An 8435-nucleotide genomic window follows, 5' to 3' on the forward strand; every position below is an offset into this window, starting at 1 on the left:
GGGCGGGCGGGAGGCAGAGCCGGGGGAGGAGCGCGGCCGCCGCGAAGGGAGGGAGGGGGCGCGGCAGGGCCCCGCACCGCCGGGGCGCCCCACCGGGGACCCACCCCGAAGGCCTCCCCGAAACATTCCTCGGAACTGGGAGCTCCAGGGCCTTCAGTTTATGGCTCTCAAGACTGCTGCTTCGGACACAGGCCCGCGTGAGTGCGCCTGTTTTACAGGTGCGGGGACTTAGGGGACAGAGAGGCCCGGGGAGGGTCGTTGCCGCCCCCACCCCTCCTTCCTCCTTCCCATCCTCTCCGTCAGTTCTGACCAAGACATAAGTGTGACAGGTGGCAGGCCCTTTCCCCGCTCTGCGCCTCAATTTTCCCGCCTCTCAAATGGGAAGGAAACCTAGGGCAGAGCCGCCGCAGAGGGCCAAGCACTGGTCCTCTCCGCGCCGCGTGGAGCTCAGCGTTAGCACCGGGGCGCACGCCCTGGTCCCAAAACCTCTTGGACCCCGGACTGGGGCCCTGGGGTGTCCCCACTTCTATGGCGATGGGCACGGCCTGGTCCGCGTCCTCCCGGGAGCTCTTCGCTAACCCAGGTGTGAGGGGGAGGAGATTGGGCTGGACCCGGACCCAGATGAGGGAGGTGGGGCCGGGCCAGGGGGCGGGGGCGTCGACGGACCCTCCGCCCCGCCCCCCCGAAGGACGTCCCGGTCCTCTTGCCCGCCCGGGGGAGAAGGGGGCGGAAGGCGGTTCGGAACTTGGGCCCAGCGCGGAGCCCTTCTATTGTGTTTTCGAAGCTGGCTTTAACTAGAAAATGTGACCGAGCCGTGGCGCCTTGCTTCTCTCTGCCTCGGTTTCTCATCTTTACATCAAAAACTCTTCGGGGAGGAGGACGGTGGGCAGATTCATAATCCCCTCCTTCCAGGAGGCAGGGGCCAATATGGTGCCTCCCACTGTCCAGATGGGAGCACCGGGAGAGCAAGGGCTGGGTGTCCACTTCGCCCCAGTGTCCCCACACAGCGTCGCATCTGCTGCATGAAGGAATGAATGATGTGACTTTAGCCTCTAGTTTTTGTAAAATTTGGGCTCCTAGGGTTCTCCCTGCTCCCCCTTTGCATCGTGTCTTCACTCGGTGGCCCCTGCGATCAGCTTATAAAAATGGAGGTGGAGGGAGGAAGAAGGAAAAGGATTTACATTTAAAGGAGGATCAAATCCGTGTGTTGCCGGGATGAGGGGCTGACGGGCTAATTTCAGGTATTAGTGCTGAGAGGCCCTTCCTCCTCAGGGTCGTTCCTTGTGCCCTGTCCAGGATAGCCTGCTCCCTCCTCCTTCACCCACAGCACTCTTCCCATCCTCTTAGAACTCTGCCGCGTTAGACTATCGCGATTTCAGAGACCAAGAAAATAGATGAGCAAAGCAATGAAGCGAAATCGCCTTAATCCCGTCACCAGCGACAACTGAGGCTAAAATATGCCCCACTTTACATACTGTTTTTTAGTGGCCCCTTTTTAGTTTACTTTTTGCTGTCAAACTTTCCGTTTGTTATTCTGTTTAGAACTTAGTCGCCATGTTTTCTGGTGCAGCCATTCCTGCTTCCTGGGGGGGGGGGTAGTCCTAGAAAGGGACTGCAGGTCACAAACTGTCCGATTTGTATCAGTGCCCGCACCACGGCCTGCGAAGCTGCCCTCTCGGTTACCAGGGCTCTGAGGGTGACTGCTTCTTCCCCTGTCTCACCCTAGGGCTGGGCACTAGGTTTAAAGAGGCTTGTCTCTGTTCCCCTGGGACTATGGCCTCTTCCCAGGTAGGATGACCCTACTGGGCCCAGAGCTCCCAGTGCCCCTCCCTGGGTTATGTCCCTTCCCAGGGCCCCTCTCTTACCCCACTGTCCTGATATCATTGGGTGCTCTGCTGAGATTCCACCCCATGTTGCTGCCATCAGGTCCAATAACTATGATACACACACACACACACACACACACACACACATATAATTATATAGCATATATATGTGATCACATATGTATTTTATATATATATAATGTCTCCATTTGTCCAGTAAAGGAGCTGGATCCTGAATTCCAGCCCCCTCCCCACCCCCCCGACTAAAGTCCAGCCTCCAGCTCTTCCCCACATCCATGGCTTCCTCTCCATCTCAGTCTGCCTCCGTGGTCAGACAGCAACCATAGATGCCCACATCTACCAGGCCTATGCCAGGCACTTATGCCCTCTCAATATGAACACACAGCCTGGGGGGGCCTGGGGGGGGACAAATGCAGAGACAGACCTCGGCTGACAGAGTGAACCCTGGGATCTGGCCATTCATTCAGCTGCCACTGCCCCTCAGGTGCCTGACCATTTGCTGGGCAAGGGGATCTCGAAATGGAGTAGCACAGTTGAGGAGTGACCCCTTGGCCCAGGCTACCCTCCCTGGACCCTGGGGTCTTTGTCCACAGCAAGGTACCAGAGCACCCGCCTCTTGTCTCCTCTGCCTGCCCCCCCGCAAGCCTGTGTCACCAAAAATCGCCTATTGATCCAGGCTTAAAATAACCCCTGGCATCTGCAGCGAGCCCCAGGGGCAGGCAGAGGAGCCGTGTCTCTGTGCCTGAAGGGCACCTGCCCTGCCCCCAGCTCTGAGTGCTGGCAGCTTGAGTGTGAGGGTGCCCACGTGTGCTCCTGAATGTGAGCGAGAGTGCATGCCTGGGGCCAGCCTGGGTATGAGGGCCTTCCTTCCACCGTGGACATGTGCGTGCACACATGTGTCGGTGTGGATGTGCCTGTGTACACACGTTCTTCCTCCACTGTTGAGCCCTTGCCTGGTGCCCAGCTCTGGCTGTGCAAGGCTCAGGGTCCTGAGAGGTCATGGACATTAGGGAAAGCCAGGATAGGCCTCAGTGTCCCCATTTTATTTTTTTAAATTTTTTAAAAAGATTTTTTATTATTTGTTTATTTGACAGAGAGACAGCCAGCAAGAGAGGGAACACAAGCAGTGGGGAGTGGGAGAGGAAGAAGCAGGCTCCCAGCGGAGCAGGGAGCCTGATGTGGGACTGATCCCAGGACTCTGGGATCATGCCCTGAGCTGAAGGCAGACGCTTAACGACTGAGCCACCCATGCGCCCCTCAGTGTCCCCATTTTAGATTGTGGGTCAGTGACCAGCCTGCCCAGCCCTGGGCCCGGGAATTGGGGATTTCCTAGAGACAAACCCGAGACACAGAGAGCGGAAATGATTTGCTGTCACTGGCACACAGCCAGGAAGAACCAGGGTCCGCCTTGGGACCTGCACTGTGAGTCCCAAACCTTTCTGGCCAGTTTCATACAAAAAGAGAGAGCAGTTGGAGGGTCCCAGCCCAGAGCCCAGCGAAGTGTTCCTACACCCTGATAAGACCCTTAATGCCTGACGATCCCCAATGCACCCTGACTCCTACAGGAGCCCCTTGGCCTTCCACAGGCTGTTCTCTGCTCCTGGAATACCTTTCCAGCCCCTCACACTGACAGCTCCTACTTATCCTTCATTTTGGAGCCAGACTAAGGTGGGCTGGAATTCCTGCCCTAATAGGACCAGTCAACCTTTCCAGGCCTGTTTCCTTTCAGCTAGCGTCTCTTTGGCCAGGCTGCAGAGAGAAGCCAACGGGGCCCCCACGGAGAAACATGCTGTCTAGTGGGAGGTCCCCCCACCGAGGCGCTGAGATGGTGATTGCCACTATGGGTGCCACCCGTAAGCCTCAACAGTCACATTCCCAAGCCCATTTTGCTTCCATTTCTTCCATGATGGAAGGTTACCCAAAAAGCAGAGATTCTAGAGAACGATGGACTCCCTGCTCGCACAGATAGATGCCTATGCCAGTACCGGGAGCAGGTCGGGAGGGGAGGGCCCGCGGCTCCATTGTCTCCCCAAGAGGCAGCTCGTGACTCAGGCTCCAGCTGCCTGTGGGAGGGAGGGGGCACCCAGGCTGAGGTCATGAGGGAGCAGCATGGGGGGAAGTGGTGCTGGGAGCTGGGGCTGAGCCTCCAGTCCCAATTCTTCGGGCACCCTCTCCCCAGAGCTTCCCTCCCCTGCCTCAGGGAGTCGCGCTGCAGACATCACAGCTGGAATTCCCTGATTACCCTCAGGAGTCTCCCCCTTCGGGACCCTCCAAAGGCCTCAGTGAACAAGCAAATCTGGAGCTGGCCCCTAAGTCCCTACGACAGGAATAGATTCAGAGAGGACAGGGCTCAGCGGAGGCCACACAGCGCGTCCACCCTCCCGGAACAGGCCCTCCCTGTTCCGCCCGCCTGCCCGTTCCTGGACACGATTCTGAGGTCAGCTCCGAGCCCACAGCCCGGGGGTGGGGGGGAGGCGTTTTCTGCGTCCCTCGACATAGACACGTCGCTCCAAAGCCGGGGACATGCCCTGCATCCAAGCCTCTTCTGGAACGAAGGAACCCCGCGTGAGGGTGGAGGTCCAGGGTTTGGAGAAGGTACTGGTGGTGTTGGTCCCGCCGCTCACCAGGTGCCGCGCTTTCTCCTCGCCCCTGCGCGTTGAACCCACTCCTTCGGCAGGTCCTGGCCCCGCCCCTTTCCTACTCCCGGGAGGCTTGGGGTCCTTCAGCCCCGCCTCCCTCCCTGACCCCGCCCCCAGCCGTGCCTTTCGCCCTGTCCCCACCCCCTCCGTCCTGCAGCCCAGGCTCCCCGCGCTGGGCGGCCGCAGGTCTAGGTGCCACCTGCTGGGCCGACCGCAGAAGCTGCGGAGATGGACTTTCGCCTGCCCCGGAGTCATCTTCGGGATCACTGATTCTCCGCAGCTCAGGGGAGGGAGAGGGCGGTTCAGCGGCCCTCTGGGCCCCGGGATCCCTATAGCGTTGCCTGGGCAGCCGCCCCGCCCTACAGAGTCCCGGGAAAGAGGGTGGGCCGGGAACACGGACATCTGTGTCTTCCCCGCCCCTCCCTCCGCGGGACCCTGGGCAGTCGTTCCTCTCCCACCCCCATCTCCAGTCCCGGGTCCGGACCAGGCAGCTGGGGAGCTGGCACAGATTGGAGCTGGCACCCAGTTCAGCTCTGGGTGAGGAAGAATGTGGCCTGAGCCGCCCAAAAAAGAGCAAATGGGTGTGAGTTTCCCCCCCGCCCCGCCCCGTGCCCAGAGGAGCGCCAGAGGGGTCCGGTGAGACACTAAATGGTGGGGCTGGAGAAGCACCCCGGGGTTCCTGAGGAGGGATGCCCGCCCTGTGCCGAGGGGTAAGGCGTGAGCACAGGAAAGGTTCTGACACAGCCTCACCGGGCACTCCGAGGCCAGCGTACCCACCTCTCCAGCTCCCCTGCCCGCGCACCCTGCTTCTTGACCCTTTTGCGCCCTGTCCTCTGCACCTGTGCACACAGTCCCCTGGGCCAAGAATGCCTGTTCTCTGCTCCTTTCAGCGGGAGAACTGGGCAAGACTCAGGGCATACTTCCTACTGTTTGAAGCACTCCTGAGATGCTGGATCAGTCAACCCTCTGCTTGGGGAGTTCCCTGACCCTGGCAGGGATCACCCTGTCCTGTCATTGCGTCCCATTCCTTTTCTCCCACTGGACCAGGACCTAATGGCAGGGCCTGGGGCTGACCTCCAAGCATTGCCCAGAATGGCCCTGGCCCAGAACGGGTGTGTTAGGATCTGGTGTGATCAATGGGACAGTAAATAAATGGATGAGTGGTAGGAGTGGCAGACCAGCTCTGGGAAACTCACTTTCCAGAGGAATTTCTGCAGGTTGGTGACTCTGGGTGGGAAGTGTCTGCATCCCAGGGAAAGGAGGTGGAGGCACTCCAGGGTAAGACCCTACTTGCCACATGACCTCTTTAATCTCCGAAAGCTGCTTGGCCCTTGGGCTCCATCTTGAAGATGAGGAGACAGGCTCAGAGAGAGATGCCAGCAGCTTCTAAAGGGAAGGGCTGCTTGGGGCCATCCTTGCCGAGACAGCGGGAGGTAAGGGGTCAGGTCTTTCCTCCCTGGCCTCCCCAGCTGGGTCTCCCCACCCCCACCCTGAGCCCAGAGCCAGGGGCTGCTGGGCAGGAAGTGAAAGGTGCCTGCAGGAAGCCCCAGGAGGAACTGAGACTAGGCCAGCCCCGCCTCCACCTGCCTGGGCCCTGGGGACCTCCGGGAAACCAGACCCTCCTTCAGGAAAAACTGACCAGAAACACAGGCTGAGGGGAGGGGAACTGCTTCCCTAGGTTCCCACCCCAACCAGCAGTTCTTCCAAAGTCTATCTTGGGTCCCTTTTACAGTAGGAAGAGACAGGTTGGGGAGAGAAATCTTTGAGGAGTGATGAAAGCAAGGAGTAAAGCCTGGAATAGATCCCCTGAGTCAGTCGCCCCCAAGGAGGGCACCTGGGCCCGATGACCTTCTGGACAGGCACTCCGGGCAGCGGCAGGCGCCTCTGTCTAGCCCAGCTCCACCCTGGCAAATGGGAGTACGGCGGCTCGGACCAGATCCTTTCATCTCCTGGGCCTCTTTTTTCCTACCTGTAAAATGGGACATCTAATCCCTGTTCATGGACATGAGTTGGTCCAGATTTTCGGGAAATCAAGTCAACCAATAGCGGCCATAACAAACTCAGGCAAAGATTTACGTCAAGGAGGTGCCGCTGCTTCAGCCACGATAGTAAAAGCCAGAAACAGCCAATGCCCAAGTGGAAAACTTTACAAATGTTGAAAACCTTGTTAGCGAAGTGTTGAAAGACAGGAGAAAACTCACCAAATATGACAGCCAAGATCTGAATTTATGTGTGTAGAATGATTACAATTGCTCGGGAGAACCCACCCAGGATTATGGGTCATTATTTCATAGACTCCACCCTGGGTTACTGCCCTGAACTTTCCAAAGTGTCTACGAAATATATGTCTCGATTTTTTTCTAACAAAAAAACTTTTTTAAAAGCAAACAAGGGGTGCCTGGGTGGCTCAGTTGGTTAAGCATCTGACTTGGGCTCAGGTCAGGATCTCAGGGTCCTGGGACGGAGCTCTGTGTCGGGGCTCCTTGCGCAGTGGGGAGTCTGCTTCTCCCTCTCCCTCTGCCCCTCCCCCCACTCATTCTCTCAGTCTCTCTCTCCAGTGAATAAATAAAACCTTAACCCCCACCCCTGCAGGTGCTGTCATTAAGATCAAATGCAGTAACGTGAAGGCGTCTTAGAAAACACTTCCTGGGACACAGAGCCAGAGACTGGAGGCCCTTGAGTGGGGAGGTGCTTTCCCTGGGGGGCTGGGGGAGACCTCTCCTTGCCCATGTCTCCCCCCTCCCCTCAGCTCCTGGTTCTTCCCCAGGGAACCTCCCTTCTCTTATTTGCTGGATGGCAATGATGCCAAGTCTTATCCCTCTCTGGGTCTCACTTTTCTTATCTGTAAAATGGAGCGGTGCAGACAAGGATCCTTTAAGGTTCTTTCAAGTCCTTCTCCTCCACAGGTCCAGAGAAGCACTTTGCATCCAACCCCCCCCCCATTTTTCAGAAATGGAAACCGAGACCAGAGGGGAAGCTGGGGTTTGGCTGGGACACAGCGGTGCCGCATGTCTGGACCCAAGAGGGGTCCCACTTTTTTTCTTTTTTTATCCACTTGTTTTACCTCCAGGGCCCAGCCCCTGGCTGTGGTGGAAAAGGTAAGTGGGAGTGAGAGGTGGCCAGGAACAGCACAGACTCCCCAATCCTGAGATGAAGTGGAATGGAGGTCTGGGCCCATTCTGGGCCTGCTGCCCACCCTCCTGCCGACTGCCAGTCACTTGACCTCGCCCCAGCCACCTGGCAGTTTGCAGGGAGGGGCACCTGGGATGAATTCAGGGAGAGAGTGGCTAGGAAGACTTAAAAGTGGATGTCAGTGTCCTGGGGGCTCCAGACCATCTTCTGGACTGAGAAGAGAGTGGGCAGGAGGGGTGGGCATCTGCCAGGCAGCTCTGCTAGGCAGGTCAGGGAGAGGTTGGCAGAAAGGCATGTCATTCATGGAACAGAACACGGCCAAGGCCCTACAGTGGGACAAGATGGTCCCCAAAACTCCGTCTTCTGGCTCCTAGTCCATGTTCCTTCAGAAGGTGCTAACCTGTGACAAGTTCCAAGGACTGTCCAGGACAGAGTCCGGGTCAGGACATTCTAACTCTGTGTAGGAGGGTCGGCAGGAGAGGCAGTGCCTGACCGAGTATGGCGTGGTCCACAACTCGAGGAGATGGTCTCGGTCCCAAGCCCCAGAGCAAGGGGCCCTGCTGTCAGAGGAGCGATTCCACTGGGATGATGGGTGACCCCAGGGGCTTGCACAGAATGGCCAAGTGACCACAGCTCTCAGGGCCTAGTGCTTCAGGAGGGCAAGCCATAGAGAGAGGGAGCTCAAGGGACATCAGGTCCAGCTGGTTCAAGGCCACAAGACTGCTCTGGCCTCTGAACAAAGGAGCCCTTTGAAGGTCCTGGGCCTTTCCCTATGTACAGCTGAGTGTGCCTCGGAGGCAGCTGGGACCCCAGGAGG

This window comes from Ailuropoda melanoleuca, chromosome 15 (genome assembly GCF_002007445.2).
Source record: "Ailuropoda melanoleuca isolate Jingjing chromosome 15, ASM200744v2, whole genome shotgun sequence".
NCBI lineage: Eukaryota > Metazoa > Chordata > Mammalia > Carnivora > Ursidae > Ailuropoda > Ailuropoda melanoleuca.